This window comes from Pleurodeles waltl, chromosome 1_2 (genome assembly GCF_031143425.1).
Source record: "Pleurodeles waltl isolate 20211129_DDA chromosome 1_2, aPleWal1.hap1.20221129, whole genome shotgun sequence".
In the NCBI taxonomy this organism is placed as follows: domain Eukaryota; kingdom Metazoa; phylum Chordata; class Amphibia; order Caudata; family Salamandridae; genus Pleurodeles; species Pleurodeles waltl.
The window spans coordinates 386,987,535-387,011,320 of NC_090437.1; positions in this window are offsets into that span (position 1 = coordinate 386,987,535).

Genomic DNA, 23,786 nt, shown 5'->3' on the forward strand with positions numbered 1-23,786 from the left:
CAACCCCCCAGTGAAATGGTAAAAGGCAGTGCTCCCCACTGTGTACATAGAGTTAGGTCAGAGTTTCCATAGGAATAACGTTTTTTGTTTCACTAATAACTTTGGATTCATTTGACAAAGAGGTATTTTTAACCTGTGAAAAATGCTGATCCTCCGCTTGGATTTGATGAACTGTGCTTGAGAGAAAACTGTTTTGTTCCATGATTTTCCCATAGGGGTTATGGAAGGTGATTCAGAAGCTAGATGAGAGCAAAGTCTCCAATGGCACACCTGAGAAATGATTTACACTGCTACTTTAGAGGGTGGCACAATGACTGCTTCTGGCCTCTAATAGCGTGTAATTTTCAGGACCTGGGTGCATGTAGTACCATAGGAACTTATAAGTATGTTAATTGTGCCAATTAGGTGTATAGCATGTTTGTGAGGGAGAGCACAAGCAATTTATAGCTTGTTAGCAGGGGTGAAGTGTGCAGAGTCCTATGGCCAACAAAAATGGGCTCAGCAGAGGAATGCAAAAAGCTGGTGCTCATTTCTAACATAGCCCCTGTCCCTTCAAGGGATAGAAGTTGCAGTGATGGCATTTTGAGAACACTGGGATGAAGTTCTGCAGCCTCTTGCAGTTCAGCATTGTATTCACAGCCATTTACATGGATTCACAGGGGCAAACTTGCCTCAGTAGTATACATGAAGCATTATTTTATATTTTGAATCATGAGAATAACTATTGTGCACTGTACCGGATTGGTATTTCCCACACTGTGCCAAAAAAGGATTAGATAGTGGCACTGTGCAGGAAAAGTGGCTTCTTTGTGACCTGACCTTTTGTTCATCTGGCCTAAATTGACTAACACTAATGCAGTGCAATAGGGTCTGGCTTATGGTAGGATTGTGCAACTCTGACTTGTGCAAGTGGGCACTCTTCCAGAGTGCACTTTAAACAGGCTAATTTCATTAGTGGCAACAGAAAACAAATGCACATGTGTGCTTGCTCTAGGGACAGCGCACACCAAGAACACACAGAAGAGCAGTTTTCCACCTCTCCGTGTTTTTTTCACAGGGGCCAAAGTAGGGAGTGTAGATGGTTCATACAATGGTGGCACATTCAAGCAGAGCAAAAACCTTTGTGAGGTCCCTAAGGGATCAACTAAAGGGTAGGATGCAGAGCACATCTGCACAGGTTATTACTTCCCTGTTAATGTTTGTGCAAGGGTTCTCTTGGGCTGCTTCTGAAAAGGGGTAGGGATCTCCCATTCACAATTTTTGGGGGTGGGTGTCATGCGGTCAGTGCATCACCTACTCCAGGGCATGTTGTTACATGTGTTTATCCAAGGCATTATACTCTTGTGACTGCTTTTGTGAAATGGCAAAGGCACACAAACTGTCTGACAGCACATGTATAGTGCACATCATCCAGATGGATAAAGGCATTTCCTTAATTCCATTGGTCAATTACCTTATGCAAAGGGAGAATGTTCTTCACATTGTGTGGGGCCTAGCTTGGCACCTCCACATTAACGCCCAGATTTACAAAGACTTGGCATCAGAGTTGCATCTCGTTTTAAATGCAACCCAGATCCATAAGTCTTTTGGGTATTTAGAAAGGGACACAAATGTCGATTTGCATGGCTTTGTAAATAACTAAAGGCAGTGCAGTGTGCTGCCTTGCATCACTTTGTGCCAGGCAGGCGTCCCCTGAGTAGTGCATGAGCATTCTCAAGCATCAACCAATTTATGTTGACTCAGACCTATATTTACAAAGAGATGTACACATGGGTTTGTGCCACAACAACTCGTCTGACTGAGGCTGGCAAAACAAGAAATATCTTTATTTCTCCTGCTTATCTCCTCTTTTCATATGTGCTGCATTACCCCCAGCTCCCCATTGTCCCCATCCCATTCATCACTAGTAAGATGATTGCACCTCAGAAGACAGAAAAAAAACATGAAGAATGCTCTGTATAAGCCCCTCGCGTCAGTTTGTATCATATAAAGGCTATACTCACCCAGCATTCCTTCGGTTTTTTTTCTGTCTACCAAGACAGGGATGAGTAGAAGGCAGACTTTTTGGAGCTTGGTCCATGATGAGCGGTGAATTGCTGGGCACCGAATCAGCATGGCGGGCATGTGTGGTGTTAGTGGCTCTACTGCACTGTTGGGCTTTGCCAGAAGAAGCATGATGTCTTCCGGAGTGATTGGGGGACACCAGGCTTCCTCATGATAGGCTTTTCTTGCTGCAGTGTGTGTGGACTTCTAGGTTACTGTACCGTGCAAGCATAAAGACTGGGAGTTGTGCATGCATGTTAAAGATTTCAGTTCTTGTGCTGATTTGTGGCGATCATTTTTGCTCTTTTCTGGGATTATTTTGAAGAGCATTATGGGGAAGTACTCATACAGGAGGAAATAGGCTGTGTCCTCTTACTCCTCTGATTCTTCTTCTTCCTCTCCTGTGAGGAGGAGGTCTGAGAGATCAAATGAGTGGCTGAAGTGCTTGATCATAGAGACATTACCTGAGTTATATTCTGTGAAAAAGATGTGACAAGATACTTCCAGAACCTTTCAGAACCTGTTTTACTGGTCCTCAGGGTCATATGAGAAGACTCTTGGGACAGAAGAACAAAAGGGGAAATACATTGGAAAGGATGCATTGCCTGAACAATTATTGCATGTTGAAGACAATATGGCTTTTCAGGAGGAGGTAATGCCTGAGACCTCATCTGAATTACTGAAGCAATTCCAGAGTGCTTCCGAGTTAGGTTTTCCAGTTCAGCCTTTTATTTCAGAGGTCTTAAAAAAGAAATGGAAGGACCCAGACAAAATGATGTTGCCCCGCTTCATGGCTAATTTATATCTAGTCAATTTACCAGAGTCCATTCCTCTTGATTCTCTTGTGCCCAGCTTGGTGGGCGGGACCTCCCTGAAGGAGGATGCCATTATTAAAGACATGGCAAATAAGAGGGTAGAGTCTGCCCTCAGGAAGGTTTATTCTGGCTCTCACTTGGCATCGAGAGCTGGGATTTATGGTTGTTATGTTTCTCAGTCCTTGCTGACTGACAATTATTCAGTGCCGTGGGTGACTCCTCTTACTGTTCTTCTTTGCTGGATAATATTGAGAAACAAGTTGAATTCACATCATTGTTTATGATGTAGTGCAGGCTTTTGCTTTAACTGGAGGTGCTTGTGTAGCTGGCAGGCATAACCTAGTCCTGAAAGACTGGTGTACTGATGGGGTCCAAATGTCCCCAGCCTAAAGGCTTCCTTTTCAGGGTTCACAACTGTTTTGGTCAGAATTGGAGGAAAGACTGCTTAAAGTGTACAAGGAAATGAAACATTCCTCAACTTTAAAGCAGATGGGCTAGGACAAGGTGACTTCCCAGAAGTGCCCCTTCTTTCATCAACCCTCTCGCCACCAACATCAGGAGCAGCGTACCCCACAGAAGAAGTTTGTTGGACTTTTGCTTATGCAGGGTCATCACCAGTCTTTTTGCCTCCTGCCTCCTATTTTTTCTGACCTGTTGCTGTTGGCTTTTCAACTCTGAGCACTTTACCACTGCTAACCAGTGCTAAAGTGCATATGTTCTCCGTGTAACTTGTATATAATTGTTTTATCCATGATTGGCATATTTGATTTACTAGTAAGTCCCTAGTAAGGTGCACTAGAGGTGCCAGGGCCTGTAAATCAAATGCTACAAGTGGGCCTGCAGCACTGGTTGTGCCACCCAAATAAGTAGCTCTGTAATCATGTCTCAGACCTGCCATTGCAGTGTCTGTGTGTGTATTTTTACACTGTAAATTCAACTTGGCAAGTGTACCCACTTGCCAGGCCTAAACCTTCCTTTTTCTTACATGTAAGGCACCCCTAAGGTAGGCCCTAGGTAGCCCTAAGGGCAGGGTGCAGTGTATGGATAAGGTAGGACATATAGTAATGTGGTTTATATGTCCTGACAGTGAAATACTGCACATTTCGTTTTTCACTGTTGCAAGTCCTGTCTCTCTCATAGGATAATATGGGGGCTACCTTTAAATATGATCAAAGTGTAGATTCCCCTAGAGAGTAGATGGACATGTGGAGTTTGGGGTCCCTGAACTCACAATTAGAAAATACATCTTTTAGTAAAGTTGATTTTAAGATTGTGCGTTTGAAAATGCCACTTTTAGAAAGTGAGCCTTTTCTTGCTTAAACCATTCTGTGACTCTGCCTTGTTTGTGGATTTCCTGTCTGGGTCAGTTTGACAGTTGGGTTGTTTTTCACCTCGCACTAGACAGTGACACAAAGGGGGCTGGGGTGTAACCTGCATTTCCTGATTAGCCATCTCTGCTAGGAGGGAGGGGTGGAGTGGTCACTCTCATCTGAAAGGACTGTGCCTGCCTCTGACAATGCCGGCTCCAACCCCCTGCTGTGTGTCTGATGCCTTGTCTGGGCAAGGCAGGATTTCACAAGTAGGTGTGAGTCCCATTTGAAGAAAGGTGACTTCAAAGACTAAAATGGGTATAAGAAGGGCACCCAAATCTACAGACTGGAGAAACACTTCTGGAACCAAGAGGAACCTCTGCCTGGAGAAGAGCTGATAGCTGAGGAGGAAGTGCTGCCCTACCTGTGACTGTGCTTTGTGGAGCTTTCCTGCAGTGCTGCTTCTGCCAGAGTAAGAGGGCAAAGACTGGACTTTGTGTGCCTTCCATCTTGTGAAGAAATCTCCAAGGGCTTGATTTAGAGCTTGCCTCCTGTTGTTTGAAGTCTCAGGGACAGCAAAGACTTCTCTCTGCCAGCACCTGGAGTCTCTGGAGAGACTCCTGCTCTGACAAGTGGTGCCCTATCCAGTCCCTGGGCCCTTGAAAGGAAAGCTGGTGGAAATCCAAGGAAATCGACTTCGGACGACTTCGGACCGACGCCGCTGCTGAATCCGGTAACGCCGCCTGCACCTGACGCCGTGACCTTCGCTGGAACGCGACGCTCTTCGCAGGCCCGATGCCGCAGCAGCCCCGCTGAAGTCCGCGACTCCGTGGAAGTTGCCGCACCACGTCGTGATTGACGCCGCTCGAAGTGCGTGGATTCAACATTTCACACAGACGCCGCGATTCCCGACTTCGCGCATCGGCTTGTTTTCACTCTTCACCAAAGGTACTGTACTTGGGGGTCTACACGACTTCGTGCCCGGCGTCGCTGGTGTCGGCTTGTTGGGAACGACTCCGTCACGACGCCGTGTTAACATCTCATCGAAGCATTTTTTATTCTAAGCGCTATTTTTTTCTGTTTAATCTTTAAAAATTCATAACTTAACTTGTGTATGTCGGATTTTTGTGGTTTTGGTCTTGTTTTGTTTAGATAAATATTTCCTATTTTTCTAAACCGGTGTTGTGTCATTTTGTAGTGTTTTCATGAAGTTACTGTGTGTGTTGGTACAAATACTTCACACCTAGCGCTCTAAAGTTAAGCCTATTGCTCTGCCAAGCTACCAAGGGGGTAAGCAGGGGTTAGCTGAGGGTGATTCTCTTTTACCCTGACTAGAGTGAGGGTCCTTGCTTGAACAGGGGGTAACCTGACTGTCAACCAAAGACCCCATTTCTAATAAAGTTCTATTCTGAGAAGGTAGGGCCCAGTCTCCCCCTAACCGTTCCAGACTATATGAACGTTTCCGCAGGGTTTGCAATTGGAGGCAGGCTTCTTCACTGCAGTTCAGTGTAGGAAGCATCCACTTCTGATGTCTGGGTTCTTTGCACTGTTAGGGAAGGTTACAAGACAGAGTTTGCAACTCCCCTCTGGGATTCCAGAGTGAGGTCAACCCTGTGGCCCAAGTTGAAGAAGAAACAGCTGGCCCTGTCTAAGGGAGTGGAGTACCTGCTGCGGCAATGGGCAACTGTGAGGTTGCCAGGGGCTGAACAGGGTCAGGGGTATTACTCTGTTGTCTTTCTGGTGGAGAAGTCATCAGGGGGATTTTGAATGATCATGAATCTGAAATTTCTGAACTAATTTCATGCAGATGTTGCAGTTTAAGATAGAGACTCTGCACAGATGATTTATCTGGTCCTCAGGGACCATTTCAGGTGCACTCTGGATCTCCTGAATGCATACTACCATGTTCCCATTCATCTCAGTGATCAGAAATATCTGAGGTTTTGTATTCAGGACCAGAATTTTTTATTTTGGGCCCTGCCCTCCGGCCTCAAGATGGCTCCAAAAGTCTTCACCATGGTGGTGACTACCCTCATAGCCTTGTTCCACCTTCAGGCTTCTCCATGCTCCTTCCTAGTCTCAATTATGTCAGGAGCATGAGGTGGTTTGCCGGCAGTCCAGAGGCATGCGTTTCTCCTCAATCTGAAAAAGTGTAGGCTAATCTACTTGCAGAATCTGAGTTTCATTGATTCCAGATTTCAGACAGATCTCAACAAGGTCTTCCTACCAGACTCCAGGGTGCTGGTCTTGCTGGGCCTGGCTCCTCAGGCCTCCAACAGTGAGTCCCTTCCAGTGAGAGGTTGGTTGAAGCTCATGGGGCATATGCAGAAACAGTGTGCATGGTCCCGTGGGCCAGCTTCCACCTCTGGCCATTTTGGCTCATCTGCATGCCTGGTGTCATCTGGCTTCAGAAGATTGCAAGGTTGGGGTCCTGGAGACTCTGTACATTCGACAGTAACTTCTTTGGTGGCTGGATTCCTCCTCTCTGGGAAAGGGGGTTTGGCTGCAACCATATACACCAAATGTGTTAATAATGGATGCTAACTTGCTTGGTTGAGGTGCTACACTGGAGGGGAGGCATTGTCAAGCTGAGTGGTCACCCCAGCACAACAGGTACTCCTCCAACTAGGGGGAGCTTAAGGCTGTGTTCAAGCCTTCTTGGGGTTTTAACTGGTTGTGGAGGTTTGCAGTCTGGTGGTCCGGAAGGTTCCCTGGTTCCTCAGGAGGGGGATGGTGGGGTGAATGCTTTGCTGACACCCTGGCCTCTGTCTCTTCTGTATCCCCCTCCCCCAATTCATCTGATTACCAAATTCCTGAGGAGGTTGCTGGGGAAGTCCAGGAATTTGGTTTTGGCGGTCCACTGCTGAATTGTAGGTCATTTTTTCCCCTTCTTGAGACCCTTCATGGTCCTTGGTTTTTGCCTTTCATCCCCTCTCCCCTGCAGGTGTCTCATGTTCTCTCGCTCCAGAGGCTCTGCCTCTCAGTGTGGAGATTGTGAGGATGGGGTTACAGAACAAGGACTTGCCTAGACGTCTAGCTATTGCCATTCAGCAGTATAGGAATCCTTCTACCATGAAGTATTTTGGTTGTCACTGGGTTAGTTTCTAGAGGTGATGTTCATTCTTGAACCTGTCTCCCTTGGACTGTTCTTTGAACTACATTTTTGAGTTGTATTGGGATAGATTTGAGAACAAGCTTTCTGTGTCCACTCTGTGGGTTCAGAGGGCTGCTACTGGGGCGATTAGGTCTCCCTGGGGCAATGTCACAGACTCTGATGATTTGATTGCTTGTTTCTTGAAGATTTTCTCTATCGCCAGGCCTTTTGAGCATCATTTGTACCCATTGTGGGACTTACTTTAATCCCCGTAGAGCGCTGGTTTCCCATCCTAGTGAGCCTCTTGATTTTATATATATAGGCCCATATTTATACTTTTTGACGCAAAACTGCGCTAACGCAGTTTTGCGTCAAAAAAATTAGCGCCGGCTAACGCCATTCTGAAGCGCCATGCGGGCGCCGTATTTATTGAATGACGTTAGCCGGTGTTAGCCGCCGGCGCCGTCTGGTGTGCGTTAAAAAAAACGACGTACACCAGGCAGCGCCGGCGTAGGGGGATATGGGGCTTGGGCGTCAAGAAATGGGGCAAGTCAGGTTGAGGCAATTTTTTCGCCTCAACCCGATTTGCGCCATTTTTTTTTCACTCCCAACCCCCATAGAAATGACTCCTGTCTTAGCAAAGACAGGAGTCATGCCCCCTTGCCCAATGGCCATGCCCAGGGGACTTCTGTCCCCTGGGCATGGTCATTGGGCATGGTGGCATGTAGGGGGGCACACATCAGGCCCCCCTATGCCACAAAAATTTGTTTTTAAAAAACATACCTGAACTTACCTTAATGTCCCTGGGATGGGTCCCTCCAGCCTTGGGTGTCCTCCTGGGGTGGGCAAGGGTGACAGGGGGGGTCCCTGGGGGCATGGGAGGGCACCTCTGGGCTCCTTCAGAGCCCACAGGTCCCTTAGCGCCTGCCTTTTGCAGGCACTAAAAAACGGCGCAAAAGCGGCCGTACGTCATTTTTTTTGACCCGCCCACTCCCGGGCGTGAATTTTGCCCAGGAGTATAAATCCGACGCACATGCCTCGGAGTCGATTTTTTAGACGGGAACGCCTACCTTGCATATAATTAACGCAAAGTAAGTGTCCACGCTAAAAAATTACGCTAACTCCATGGACTTTGGCGTTAGACGCGTCTAACGCCAAAGTATAAATATGGAGTTAGTTTTGCGTCGGAATTGCGTAAAAAAAAATGACGCAATTGCGGCGCAAACGGAGTATAAATATGCCCCATAATGTTTCTGACGATTAAGGTGATCTTCTTGGTCGCCATCACGTCTGCTATGTGTCTAGGTGAAATGGCTGCACTGTTGGTAAAGGAGCCCTTTCTTTGCATTTGTGATGATAGTGTTGTGTTTGGGCCCTTCTTTTTTGCTGAAGGTTTCATTTCAGTTTCACAGGACTCATGAAATTACATTGCTGGCTTTGATTAGGGATGCTGAGTCTCTGGGTGATTTTCATTGGCAACTGTTGGATGTGTGGAGATCTCTTTGGGTGTACAGTATATGAATCAATCCAAATCCTTTTGTTCTTCTGACTCTCTTTTTTGTTTCCTATGGTCCTTCCAAAAGGGGTGAAAAGGCTTCCTTCTTGTCCATAAGTCGCTGGACTAAGCAGAAGATCTCCATGGCTTACTCTTTATCAAACTCTCTGCATCCTGATGGGGCTCAGGGGTGTTACGCTTGTGGGATGTCAGCCTCTTGGGCAGATATTCATTGGAGTTTCCATTGCAGAGATTTGTCAGGCAGCCACTTGGGCTTCTCCAAATCTTTTGTCTATTATCGCTTGCATAATGTATTATTTGTTGGTACCAATTGTGGTGAGGGTGATCTACAAGCTGCATTGTCTTAAGTTTCTCTCCTGTGCTACTCAAAAATATATAACGTTTGGAGCTTGCAACCAAAAGTGCTCTATGTGCTTTTTTTGTTTTTCTGGTTCGAGCTACACTTGATAGACAGCTTGAGGCTGCATTGGTATTTCTCATTAGTGACAAATGGGTAAAGGACAAGGGGTGCCTGGTGGTACTGTCATATTACTTACTGGTGATCTTCATTACTACTGGTCCTATTGTCCTTTTCCCAATAGTCACTGTCCTCCCTCCGTCTCGTCAACTCAGCCTTCCGTTGATGGAGACTTGGGGTTTCAGGAGGAATGGTGAAGGAATATAGGGTAACTTGCTGTGCTGCCCTGCACCAAAAGCACATAAATATGGGCCTAGCAGTGAAAAATGAACTTATTAAGAATAAGGAAATACTTACCAACAGTGCAGCGGTAAAGGGGTTCATGGACATGAGGGTCCCACTTCACCCCGATTACTGTCGTTTTGAACTACAAAACCAAGAGATGTTAGCTCAATTTCCTTGTCTCTATTAGGGCACAGGGTAACCGGGATATACCACTGACCGTAAAAATCGGTTGTGATAAAATTAAAATTAAACATAACATGAGCAAAATAAGAAAATCAAGGAAAACCATGTCGTGTGAAAAACAAATGCAGTATTTGAATCTCTAAAAACCCAGGAAAGCGTATCACAATCCTCACAAATAAAAAAGTGCACAGCAGCCCGATATCCTTCTATGGGCTCCAACTTTGATAATTCTTTTGTTCCTAACAAGCTTTGATTTAAATACTTTCACGGGAAACATGTACTTGGCACATAAAAAGCAAATATTGAATTTGACCTCACCCGGTACCTGGAAGGATTCTGTCTTTAATTGTTTTATTTTCCCAAACAAACGTGCCATTACAAATATGTACATTTGTTTCCCTCCTGGTCCCCCAGCCCCCACAAGTCTTTCAAATCTCTACTGATCCGTGCAGCTCCATTATTCTTTCAACAACTGTTCATTTTCCCACCAAGGAATATTCTGTTCTTGTCTAACCTTCCTGATGAGCAATTTAACCCAACAAACAATTAGCAGCCAGCAGTGCAATGTCCTGTCCGCCTTATGCCTACCTTCACATTATTTCTGCAGGCATGGCTCTAACAAAGATGTGTTTGGTTTAATATGTGGGGCGGTTGATGTGTAACTTAATTATTTTATAATGAAGGAATACAAGCAGGAAGGCGCCCGTAAAGAAAACGTATACGCTAAGAAAGCAGTGGAACTAAAGGAACTGTACATATGCAGAAAACATTGTGCTGTGATTTCTCTTTTACTTAATCACGCCTGGCTCCGTGACAAGGGTGTTATATATGAAATTAGTAGTAGCCGTTCTTTACTTGTGCAGATGAGCAAACGTGTATATCAGTGTAAGGAACTAAATAAATGAGAAGTCCTGATGAAATAGAATTAAAGTATACATCCTGCTCGTTTGTGAGGATTTAGTAAACCGTGTGTGTCATTTTTAAAATCCAAAATGCAAAGCATGAGATGCCTATCACTGAGTTTTGTAATTGTGTTTTGTGTGTGGAAATTGTAGACTCTGCCTCAGGATTTGGACCTGTAGCTTAATTTTGGGGTGCTAGACCTAATTATCAGAGGCTGTTTCCGACCATTATGTCTCTGGAAATGCTAGTCAGTGGTTCAACATTTAGGGCTGTGTCCAATTTCCTTTCGGATTTTGTTTGGTTGTGCGTTTGGGTCTATGGGCCATATTTATACTTTTTGACGCACAACTGCGCCAACGCAGTTGTGCGTCAAAAATTTTAATGCCGGCTAACGCCATTCCAAAGCGCCATGCGGGCGCCTTATTTATGGAATGACGTTAGCCGGTGCAGCTGACTGGTGTGCGTAAAAAAAAATGACCCACACCAGGCAGCGCAGGCGTAGGGGAAAATGGAGCTTGGGCGTCAAAAAATGGGGCAAGTCAGGTCTGAGGCAAAATATTGGCCTCAACCCGATTTGCGCCATTTTTTTTAACTCCCAACCCCCATTGAAATGACTCCTGTCTTAGCACAGACCGGAGTCATGCCCCCTTGCGCAATGGCCATGCCCAGGGGACTTATGTCCCCTGGGCATGGTCATTTGGCATAGTGGCATGTAGGGGGGCACAAATCAGGCCCCCCAATGCCACAAAAAAATAAAATAAAAAATACTCACCTGAACTTACCTTAAGTTCCCTGGGATGGGTCCCTCCATCCTTGGGCGTCCTCCTGGGGTGTGCAAGGATGGCAGGGGGTGTCCCTGGGGGCATGGGAGGGCACCTCTGGGCTCCTTCCGAGCCCACAGGTCCCTTAACGCCTGCCCTGACCAGGCGTTAAAAAATGACACAAAAGCAGCTGGACGTCATTTTTTTTGACCCGCCCACTCCCGTACGTCATTTTTGCACAGGAGTTTAAATAAGGCGCACATGCCTTGGAGTCATTTTTTAGACGGGAACGCCTACTTTGCATATCTTTAACGCAAGGTAGGTGTCCACGCTAAAAAATGACGCAAACTCCAAGATCTTTGGCGCTAGATGGGTCTAACGCCAAAGTATAAATATGGAGTTAGCTTTGCGTCGGATTTGCGTAAAAAAAAACGACGCAATTCCGGCGCAAACAGAGTATAAATATGCCCCTATGTTTGAAAATTTAAGGCGTTAGCTGTGGATTTTAAGACTGTACTTAATTTGACAAAACTATGGCATTTTGCAGCATTCTATGATCATTTTAAATTAGGTTGGCTCTCAAATTATTTAGGCTTCTCAATGTTTTTATCAATGGAGGGCAAATAGGAAGGAACAGTGAGAAAGGAACTATTATTATTCTTTATGCGATCAGAATTTTCTCTATAATAAATATGGTGTTGCAGAGGTATACTTACTGGTGAATTCTTCACGGGTGGATTTAATATTTCAGTTAGAACCGAACTGCAAATCAGGCTTTTTTTATTCTCATAAAGCTGCACAGAGAAAACTAATTAGCATTGCATTTTTCAAGAGTTAATCTGTGGTTTGGACACTAGAGGGTGGCTTGCCAGCCTGTGAAATTGGCACACGCCCTGACATCCATGCCCAATACGTTTAGAGAAACCACTATAGCTGGAGGGGAAGTGTGCAATGAAAGTGCATTCACCAGACTGGTGGAGGTGCTTTCTTCACCACTCAATACCTAGGGGCGACTATGTGTTTTTGGCTTTTTATTTTGCCTTTCAGAAACAACCCCCAGAAATACTCATACCAAAGTTCAGCAGGCGAAAGAGAAATAAAGATGCTTTGAACTGCTGTCTTTATCTTGTTACAATTGCTGAGTGTTCAAAGCCAGAGGTCACCTGTCAGGCTCTGTCTTCTGAGAAATTACTGATTATTCCTTTAACATGAAGACTGGTGTTTATTTTTCATTTTCTGACTGCAAAGTGAGAGTATATTTTAAAGTTAAATATGTGGCAATCTTGATAGATTACAAGGAGTGTGAAAGGAAAGGCTGTTGGATGTAATTTTTTCTAACAAAAAAAGTTTAATATGTGCAAAAATCAAACCGATTCAAGACACTTTGGGGCATATTTATACTCTCTTTGCGCCGAATGTGCGTCAAAATTTTTGACGCACAATCGGCGCAAACACTGCCCCATATTTATACTTTGACGTCCGACCCCGCGGGCCTCAAAGTTCCACCATCTGCGTCATTTTTTAGAAGGGGGAACCAGCCTTGCGTTAATTATATGCACGGTAGGCGTTCCCTTCCAAAAAATTACTTTAAGGCCTGTGCCCCATATTTATACTGTGACGTCATTTTGACGCACAGGAGGGGGCAGGCCTTAAAAAACGGCGCCCAGCCTGATGGGCGCCGTTTTTTAACGCCTGGGTCAGGGCAGGCGTTAAGGGACCTGTGGGCTCAGAAGGAGCCCAGAGGTGCCCTCCCATGCCCCCAGGGACACCCCCTGCCACCCTTGCCCACCCCAGGAGGACACCCAAGGATGGAGGGACCCATCCCAGGGAAGTTAAGGTAAGTTCAGGTAAGTATTTGTTTTCATATTTTTTTTGTGGCATCGGGGGCCTGATTGGTGCCCTCCTACATAAGTCCCCTGGGCATGGCCATTGGGCAAGGGGGCATGACTCCTGTCTTTGCTAAGACAGGAGTCATTTCAATGGGGGTTGGGCGTCAAAAAAAATGGCGCAAATCGGGTTGAGGCCAAAATTTTGCCTCATACCTGACTTGCCCCATTTTGTGACGCCCAAGCTCCATTTTCCCCTACGCCGGCGCTGCCTGTTGTGAGTCATTTTTTTTTACGCACACCAGTCAGCTGCGCCGGCTAACGTCATTCAATAAATAAGGCGCCCGCATGGCGCTTCGGAATGGCGTTAGCCGGCGTTAAAATTTTTGACGCACAACTGCGTTGGTGCAGTTGTGCGTCAAAAAGTATAAATATGGGCCTTAGGGGCATATTTATACTCTGTTTGCACCGAATTAGTGTCATTTTTTTTAACTTTAATTCGGTGCAAAACTAACTTCATATTTATACTTTGGTGCTAGACCCCTCTAGCACCAAATTTATGGAGTTAAAGTCATTTTTTTAAAGTGGAGACCTACTTTGCCTTAATGAGATGCAAGGTAGGCGTTCCCGTGCAAAAAATGACTCTATGGCCTTAACACCATATTTAGGGGAATATTTATACTCTGCGGCATATTTATACTCTGTTTGCACCGAATTAGCGTCATTTTTTTTACTCTAATTAAGTGCAAATCTAACTCCATATTTATACTTTGGTGCTAGACCCATCTAGCACCAAGGCCCTGATTTAAACTTTTTTTGCACCGCATTAACGTCATTTTATGACGCAAAAGTGGCGCAAACTTACAAAATATTGGCCCTTATTTATACTTTTTGCTGCAAAACTGCACTAACTCAGTTTTGCATCAAAAAACTTTGCACCGGCTTGCACCATTTCTGTGCACCAGCCGGGCACCATATTTATGGAATGGTGGAAGCTGGTGCAAAGGGTAGGCTAGAGTTTTAAAAAATGACTTTAGTCGGGTGGGGCTGGCAGTATAGAAGAAGAGGGTTTAGCACCCAAAAATGGCTTTAGGCAGGTTAGAGTAAAAAAAAATGACTCTAACCAGATTAGTGTCATTTTATGGTGCTAAACCTACCATGCCACATGACTCCTGCCTTAGAAAAGGCAGGAGTCATGCCCAGCACCCCAATGGCCAGCACAGAGGACAGGGGTCCCCTGGGCATGGCCATTGCACCCTGTGCCATGTATGGGGGCCCATTTCAGGGGCCCCTATGGCACTTTCATAAATAAAATGCACTTACCTGTACTTACCTGGGATGGGGTCCCCCATCCTTGCAGTCCCTCTAGTGTGGGTGGGGGTGCCACTAGGGCCTAGGGAGGGCACCTCTGGGCTTATTCCATGGTGTTCCACCATGGAAATAGGGCCACAGGTCCCCTAACGCCTGCCCTGACCCAGGTCTTAAAAAATGGGGCAAAGCAAGCTTTGCCCCATTTTTTGACCCCTCCTCCCTCCCTTGCACCATTTTTACATGGGAGTATAAATATGGTGTTAAGGCCATAGAGTCATTTTTTTGCACGGGAACGCCTACCTTGCATCTCATTAAGGCAAGGTAGGTTTCCACTTCCAAAAAATGACTTTAACTCCATAAATTTGGTGCTACACGGGTCTAGCTACAAAGTCTAAATATGGAGTTAGTTTTGCACTGAATTAGAGTAAAAAACAAAATGATGCTAATTCAGTGCAAACACAGTATAAATATGCCCCTTAGCGTCAAAAAATGATGCCAATCTGGTCAGAATCATTTATTTTGACTCAAAACTGCCTAACGTCATTTTTTTTTAAGCTAGCCTACCCTTTGCACCGGCTTGCACCATTCCATAAATATGGTGCCCAGCTGGTGCTAAAAAATTGTGCTAGCCGGTGCAAAACTTTTTGGGGAAAAACTGCCTTAGTGCAGTTTTGCACCAAAAAGTATAAATAAGGCCCCAAGTGATGTGCAAAAAATAATTAGTCCCTGAAACCGATAGTCACACATTGTTTGTGCACTACATCATTTTCTGCATGTCTGTGAAAATGTAATGGCCAATTCAATGGAAAATGTGCTATCTGTAAATGATGGTGCACTTCTACGCCATTCTATATTAATATATTTGCAACAGTATACTCCAGAATGCACCACTGGATACATACATACCACACTCTTACCACTCTCCTGTGGTATGGATGTGGCTCATTTGCTACGCTTGTTCTTTGTGTAACGTTTGGATTTTTCTCAATCTCTATGACTTCAGTGATGTAACACTGATGGCAGAAACTCTGCACTGAAAATTGTTCCAGCACCACTGGCGGCATAGCGCTATTTGCTTATCATTTTAGAGGCTCACACATCCAGTGCCAAACTGCATTGTACCACACAAGCACTGATAAAAACTTAGGTAAGGGCCTATGTCTTTTTAAAGTCATCACACTGGTGTGTGATCCTTGATAAACAAGTCCATATTATAGTGGAGAGGGACTATTACTACTTCATCTTATGGAATTATTATTAAGCAAACCACAGAGTTTAAGACTGTGCCCATCGCAAAACAAGTAGATTAATGAGTAATGTAACAAATGCATAATGTCATGCAAAATTTTGAATGCATCTGCCACATATAAAATGTTTGCGAAGCATTCCTCGCATATAAATCCCAAGCAAAATGCTGAACATAGATGTCACTGTATGACGGGATATGAGCAAGGCGGCAATTTTCCTTTGTGAGAAGTTAGTGATTTTATATAATGTTTGATAATTTAGAAATTAGAAAACTGCTCTTGTGAATGAATTATTTTCTTAAGTTATTTAACTTGTGTATGGTTGCAGTTGCTAAAGCACGTGCTTCACAACTTTACATATTTTATTTAAAGGTTTGCCAGCTTCACAGATTTGTGCTACTGGCAAAGGATTGTCTCCGGTGTAATAGTCAGGACATTTTGCACATCCTTTGAGAAGCACCAAGTTTTGTGACTTTGCAGATACATGTTGTGTTGATGGACTGAATGTAGTAGAGAAAGAAAACGTGAATACACATAGATCAAGGATCTCTGTGTAAAATTAGCAATAAGGGAGGTTGTTTATAGGATGGGTATGGTTACTAAACTGAAGTTCTTTAAACTGTGCGTTTCAGCAAGAATGTGATTTCTGTGCCGCGAGACAGGTTTCAAGGAAGAAACAAGGAAGACTGTGGTCTGCAATCCGTTTGAGCAGCTGTACCTCTGAGGGGAGAAGAGGACAGCATTGGTTCCAACTCTAGCTGAAGGGGCCTGGGATGCCTGGATTACCTGGATCACATATTGGGACTTTGGAAGGAGATGAGGTCAGGTGCATGGAGGAGGGTGAGGTGAATTGAGAGGAGGCAAGGTCAGGCAAAGTGAGCGAAGTAGGAATGAGTGACTCCCTTCCTATTGTTTTAGCCTTGGGGGGTTTATGGTGAGGTGAACAGCACTCCATGGAAGTGGCTGAGCTAGGTCTCTGTTAGAAATTGGGTTTCTGGCTGGCAGAGATATGCACCCTTTCAAAGCAAGAACCACAATCCAAGTCTAGGTAAGTCAGATACACAACATTAATTAACCTGTGCTCACCCTCTGACAGATTGGCGCACAGCAGGCAGGCCTAACTTAAGAGGCAATGTGTGATGTATTTGTGCAACACTTCAAAGAGTAACACAGTAAAACACTGCAAAAAGACTCCACACATAGTTAGAAACAGAAATTATATTTTTATGAAGAAAACAAGAACAAAACACCAAAAATCCAATAAGTAGAGGTCCAATTATGATTTTTTAAAGAATAAACTCAGTTGTAGTGCTTCGAACCTTAAAGTGCCAACTGGGGCTATCTGGTCACACCAGACCAGGGCAAATCTAAAAAGTCAGACCAACCGTGTTGAACCAGCGTTGGTCCTCTGAAACAGTGGCTCAGAGATGCGTCAATGTCAATGTCGAGAACAAGATGCAAGGAGCAAGGGAGGCGATGCATTGGCATCGATCCCAAAGATGTAGGTGATGCACCAGTTCCGAGCCGTGCAAAGTCAGAGATGTGACGGGAATGGAGGAGATGCGCCACACAGTCAGCAATGCCGTGCTTTTGATTCATACAGCAGCAGCAATGCACCAGCATTGACAGCGATGCAATGTCCTCAATGCTCGAAGCAGCGGTGATGCATCAGTGTCGATGGAAATGCACTGATTCTGATCAGCACAGTGGCATCGATGTGTAGGTTCTGGCAGTTGCAGTATTTTAGCCCCACTTCCAAGGACTGGATTGGAACCACTTGGCAGGGCAAGACCTGGAGCAAGCAAAGTCCAGGTGCTATTGATGATGAGTTGAAAGTCTTTTGTGCCCCTTAGACTTGAGAAGAAAAGGAGGCGTCAGCAAGACTTTGGAGGCACTTTGGGGTCAAATGAGAGGGGTCCAGTCCTTCCTCAGCAGAGCAGAGGGCAGCTCACCAGAAAAGCAGGTCTTCCAGAGCAGCAGTCTTGAGTGACAGTCCTTGTAGCCGCACAGAAGTTCACCTTCCTGGCAGAGTTCTTCACAGCTCCAGTAGTGTACTGAATCGGTAGGGTCAGAGGTCCAGTACTTATACCTAGTTGTGCCTTTGAAGTAGGGATGGCTTCAAAGAAGGATCTTTGAAGTGCACATAGGTCCTTTCTTCATGCCCTTGTTCAAGACTCATTACAGGGGACTATGCAGCTATTTGTATTGAAACAGGACACTGCCCATTCAGGTGTAAGTGTCAGATCTAGGGTAGGTCGCTTCCCCCGCAGCTGCAGCTCCACCTGCCCAGGCTCCTGCCACCTCCCAGCAAAACCGTAAGTACTCCCTGCGCTCCCCCTGTCCAGCCCCTCGTTACACACCTCTGTCTCCTTAACTCTCTCTCCTCCAACTTTTCTTCGTACCCCTGCTGTCCTCTCTCTGTCCATTTCCCTTCGCTTTCTGCTCTTCCTTCTGGTAGCCATTTTCCTCCGTCTTCTGCTCCTCTTCTGTAGCCCATTTTCTTCGTGTTCTGCTCTTCTCCTGTGCTCTTCTCCTCCTCTGCACCCCATCCTTTGTGTTCTTTTCTTCTTCTTTTCTTCTTCTGTGTCCTTCTCCTCTTCTGCACCCAATCCTTTGCGTTCTTTTCTTCTTCTGTGTTCTGCTCTTCTTCCTCACCGCATTTTCTTCTGCGTTCTGCTCTTCTTCCTCACTGCATTTTCTTCTGCCTTCTGCTCTTCTTCCTCACTGCATTTTCTTCGTGTTCTGCTCTTCTTCCTCACCGCATTTTCTTCGTGTTCTGCTCTTCTTCCTCACCGCATTTTCTTCGTGTTCTGCTCTTCCTCCTCACTGCATTTTCTTCGTGTTCTGCTCTTCTCCTGTGTTCTTCGCCTCTTCTGCACCCCATCCTTCGTGTTCTTTTCTTCTTCTGTATTCTTCTGGTGTTCTTCTCCTCTCCTGCACCCCATCCTTCGTGTTCTGCTCTTCTCCTGTGTTCTTCTCCTCTTCTGCACCACATCCTTCGTGTTCTTTTCTTCTTTTGTGTTCTTCTGGTGTTCTTCTCCTCTTCTGCACCCCATCCTTCGTGTTCTTTTCTTCTTCTGTGTTCTTCTGGTGTTCTTCTCCTCTTCTGTGTTCTTCTCTTCTTCTGTACTCCTCTCTTCTCTTCTTCTGTGTTCTTCTCTTCTTCTGTACTCCTCTCTTCTCTTCTTCTGTGTTCTTCTCTTCTTCTGTACTCTTCTCTTCTCTTCTTCTGTACTCTTCTCTTCTCTTCTTCTGTATTCCTCTCTTCTCTTCTTCTGTAATCCATCTCTTCCCTTCCCTCTCTTCCTTCCCTTCTATCTGACCTCCCCACCCCCTGCCCTCTGCTTTCCCGCCGCCACCACCCGTTCGGCCCCGCCCCCCCTGCTCCCATTCGTCGCCCCGCCTCCCGCCCCCAGCTGACCCCTCCTCCCCCCCTCCTCCTTCTTATGGCGGCCGCTGCGCGCCGAAGGCGCACCAAAGGCAAGCCCGTCTGCGCCCATCCGCACCTGGACCTCGCCTGGACTGCACCCATCACCACGACCCCTGGCCCCCAGCACTCCCAAACCCCGCAGCGCCGCTACGACCCCACCTCCCTCCACGCACTCAACCCGGGACGCTCTAGAACCTGCTTCCAAGCCAACCCGAAACGCACTCATGGACCCTTTGCGTGCCTTACCTGCAAGCACACCTTCCACCGCGACTGCAACCCGCCCGCCAGCCCACGCGCCAATAACCACCTCAAATGCATCCTCATCAACGCATGCTCCGTCCACAAGCACGCCATTGAACTATGGGACCTCCTAGACTCCACCGCACCGGACGTCACCTTCATCACTGAGACCTGGATGAACGCCTCCTCGGCTCCCGACATCGCCATAGCCATCCCCGACGGCTACAAGATCACCAGGAGAGACCACACCAACCAAGTCGGAGGAGGACTCGCCATTATATTCAAAGACTCCATCAACGTCACCACTTCCACCGAAGACACCCTCCTCGCCGCCGAACACATGCACTTCCAGATCCACACCGACCCCAGGACCACCCTCAGAGGAACTCTCATCTACAGACCCCCTGGACCACATGCCCTCTTCAGCAAATCCATCGCTGACTTCATCTCCACGCACGCCCTAGCCTCGCCGGACTACATCCTCCTCAGAGACCTCAACTTCCACCTGGAGCAGAACAACGACCCCAACACCACCACCCTGCTCGACAACCTCGGTCTCAAGCAACTGGTGAACACCCCCACCAACATCGCCGGACACACGCTCGACCCCATCGTCTCTGCCAGCAACCACGTATCCTTCAGCCACTCCTCCATAATACACTGGACCGACCACGGATGTGTCCACTTCACCTTCAGACGCAAGACTCTCCACCTCCGCACACAACCCATCCCACGCAGACATTGGAACAAAATCTCCCCGGAACAGCTACTCTCCACTCTCAGCCACAACCAACCTACCATCTCCACCGACGCCAACAACGCAGCCCTCAGCCTCACACATTGGATCACCAACTGCGCGGACAACCTCGCACCCCTCAGATGCCTCCCAAGACAGACCAACGCCAGGAAACCTCAATGGTTCACAGACACCCTCAAGAAATAAAAAAAAAACTGCCGTACCCTCGAGAAAGCCTGGCGCAAAGAACACACCGTAGAAAACATGTCTGCCCTCAAAATCGCCACCCGCGAACACCATCAGCTGATCCGCGCCACCAAGAGAACATCCTTCAAAGACAGACTGGACAAGAACAGCAAAGAACTCTTCAACATCGTCAAAGAGCTCTCCAATCCTAACGCCAACTCCAACTCCATCACGCCCTCACAAGATCTCTGCAACTCCCTCGCTACCGTCTTCCATCGAAAGATCACCGACCTACACAACAGCTTCGGTCCTCAGACCCAGCCAACCACCACAGAACCCACAGCCATCACCCTCAACGCCTGGACACACATCAGCGCGGAAGAGACCAAAACTACCATGAACACCATCCACTCCGGTGCCCCCTCGGACTCCTGCCCCCACTTCATCTTCAACAAAGCCGACGACATCATCGCCCCCCATCTCCAGACCATCATCAACAGCTCGGTTGCATCTGCCACCTTCCCCGAGAGCTGGAAACACGCAAAGTCAACGCTCTCCTGAAGAAACCTACGGCGGACCCCAGCGACCTGAAGAACTTCCGCCCCATCTCGCTCCTCCCCTTCCCTGCCAAAGTAATTGAGAAGACCGTCAACAAGCAACTGACCAAATTCCTTGAAGACAACAACCTACTCGACCCCTCCCAGTCTGGATTCCGAGCCAACCACAGCACAGAAACCGCCCTCATCGCAGTCACCGATGACATCAGAACTCTGATAGACAACAGAGAAACAGCCGCCCTCATCCTCCTCGACCTCTCGGCTGCCTTCGACACAGTCTGCCACCGAACCCTAATATCCCGCCTCCGCTCCACCAGTATCCAAGGACAGGCCCTGGACTGGATCACCTCTTTCCTTTCTAACCGCTCCCAAAGAGTCTACCTCCCGCCGTTCCGCTCGGACCCCACCGAGATCATCTGCGGCGTCCAACAGGGCTCCTCGCTCAGCCCGACTCGCTTCAATGTCTACATGAGCCCCCTCGCCGACATCGCACGCAAACACAACATCAACATCATCTCCTACGCCGACGACACCCAGCTGATACTTTCCCTCACCAAGGAACCTACCATCGCCAAGACCAACCTGCAGGATGGAAGGAAAGACGTCGCAGAATGGATGAAACTCAGCCGTCTGAAACTGAATTCAGACAAAACGGAAGTCCTCATCCTCGGAAACACTCCGTCCGCCTGGGACAACTCTTGGTGGCCCACGGCCCTAGGCACCGCACCAACCCCCTCAGACCACGCACGCAACCTAGGATTCATCCTGGACCCGCTTCTCACCATGACCAAACAAGTCAACGCCGTTTCGTCTTTCTGCTTCCTCACTCTCCGCATGCTCCGAAAGATCTTCCGCTGGATCCCCGCCGACACCAGAAAAACTGTGACCCACGCCCTTGTCACAAGCCGCTTGGACTACGGAAACACCCTATATGCAGGAACCACCACAAAACTCCAGAAACGTCTTCAGCGAATACAAAACGCCTCCGCCCGCCACATCCTCGACATACCCCGCAACAGCCACATCTCCGCCCACCTGAGACACCTGCACTGGCTACCCGTCAACAAAAGGATCACCTTCAGGCTCCTCACCCACGCACACAAAGCCCTCCACAACAAGGGACCCGAATACATTCAACCGTCGCCTCAGTTTCTACACGCCCACACGTCAACTTCGCTCTGCCAACCTCACACTCGCCGCCGTCCCTCGCATCGCAGCACAACGGCAGGTGGGAAATCCTTCTCCTACCTGGCGGCCAAGACATGGAACTCCCTCCCCGCCAACCTCAGGACCACCCAGGACCACCTCGCGTTCCAGAGGCAGCTCAAAACCTGGCTCTTCGAGCAGCAGTAACCCCCTCCCCTAGCGCCTTGAGACCCTCACAGGTGAGTAGCTCTCTTTATAAATATTATTGATTGATTGATTGATCTTCCCACCCTTCCTGCCCAGGATGGCCCCTCAGGATGTTGATGGCCCATCAGCCACACCTAAGCTCCTTTTGTGTGTGGCTGTCTGAAGGGAATGCACAAAATCCAGCTTTCACCCAGCCTAGGCATGTATTGGAGACAAGCCTCAAGCACATAGGGCAAAGAGCATAAAAATGCCAATTTTCTAAAAGTGGCATTTTCATAATTGCAACAATAAATCTGACTTTACCCTCAAGGAAGATTTATGATTACAATTCCATAGGTACTAAACATGATATATCTACTCCTTCTTAATTAGGAATTACAGCTAATTAAATGTATTAAGGAACACTCAATGTTCACCCATGAGAGGGGTAGGCCTCATAGTAGTGAAGAATGAATTTGAAAGTTCTTTACCACCAGGATATGGAAAACATCAAAGTATATGTCCTGCCTTTTAATTGCATAGCACTTTGCCCCTGTGGGCTACCTAGTGCTACCTTAGGGGTGACATATGTAACAAAAGGGGAGTTTAAGGATTGGAAAGAAGTTTTAAATAGGGATGGGCAGATTGCGCAGCGTCATACTACGCAGAACTCTGCAAAGTCGGAAAAATACTCTGCTGCGCTACGCAGAGTTCCATGAGTTCTCTTTGACATCAAACGCAATGCGAATGGGTGCTAAACGAAACGCAACATATGTATTTGCATTGAAAATCAAGGGCAAATGGCACCAAGCTGTTAGCAAGGGAGCAGCCATCTTGTTTTTCACTCTGCTTATAGTGCTGGGCCTGTTTTTCCAACCCTTTTTTATGCATTTGATCCTCCACCCTCCTAAACTATCTACCCCATTTTTATTTATTTCATTAGCCTCTCATATTGAATCTATATTTTTCAATTTTTTTTTAAATCCTGTTTTTCTGACTTTTTATTCTTTTTTTATTTTTCCTATTTCTTCCTTCCTTCATTCTCTTATCTCTTCATCCCACCGAGCACCAAGGCAGGTCACAGCGGCAGCAGCTGCCTACCTTCCGGGTGGCGAAGCTGCAGAAGGGTGCAGCCTTGCCCCATCTTAAGCAAGGAGAAGGTGGTAGCACCAGTTTTTTTGTGAAGCGCCACCTCCCCTCCATGCTGACTTCAGGCAGCAGGCCTAGTTCGGGTTACCCCCTTCGAGGGCGTCAACTGCTGTGGGGGAGGGTGCGCCGGCTGGTTCATCGGCACACTGGGACCCAGCACACCCGGTAGCAGTTTATGCACCATTAGATGGACAACATTGACCACGAACAGGACCTGCTCAACCTGCTGGGAGTCAAGGTGTCGGGGCTTGATGAGTAATAGTTATTTATTTGTATTTATTGTTGTGTGTGTTGCTGTTCCACAAAGCAAGTCACTGAGTTAACTCACCCTGCGACAGGGAGGCATGCCATGGTTGTTACGGTGGAAAACTCCTCTTGCAATTGTTTTTTTGCAGGAAGGTTCCCCTTCCTGGACAAAAACAATCATCCCCTCAACGCATGCACCCATTTTGCGGGTTCCTGCAT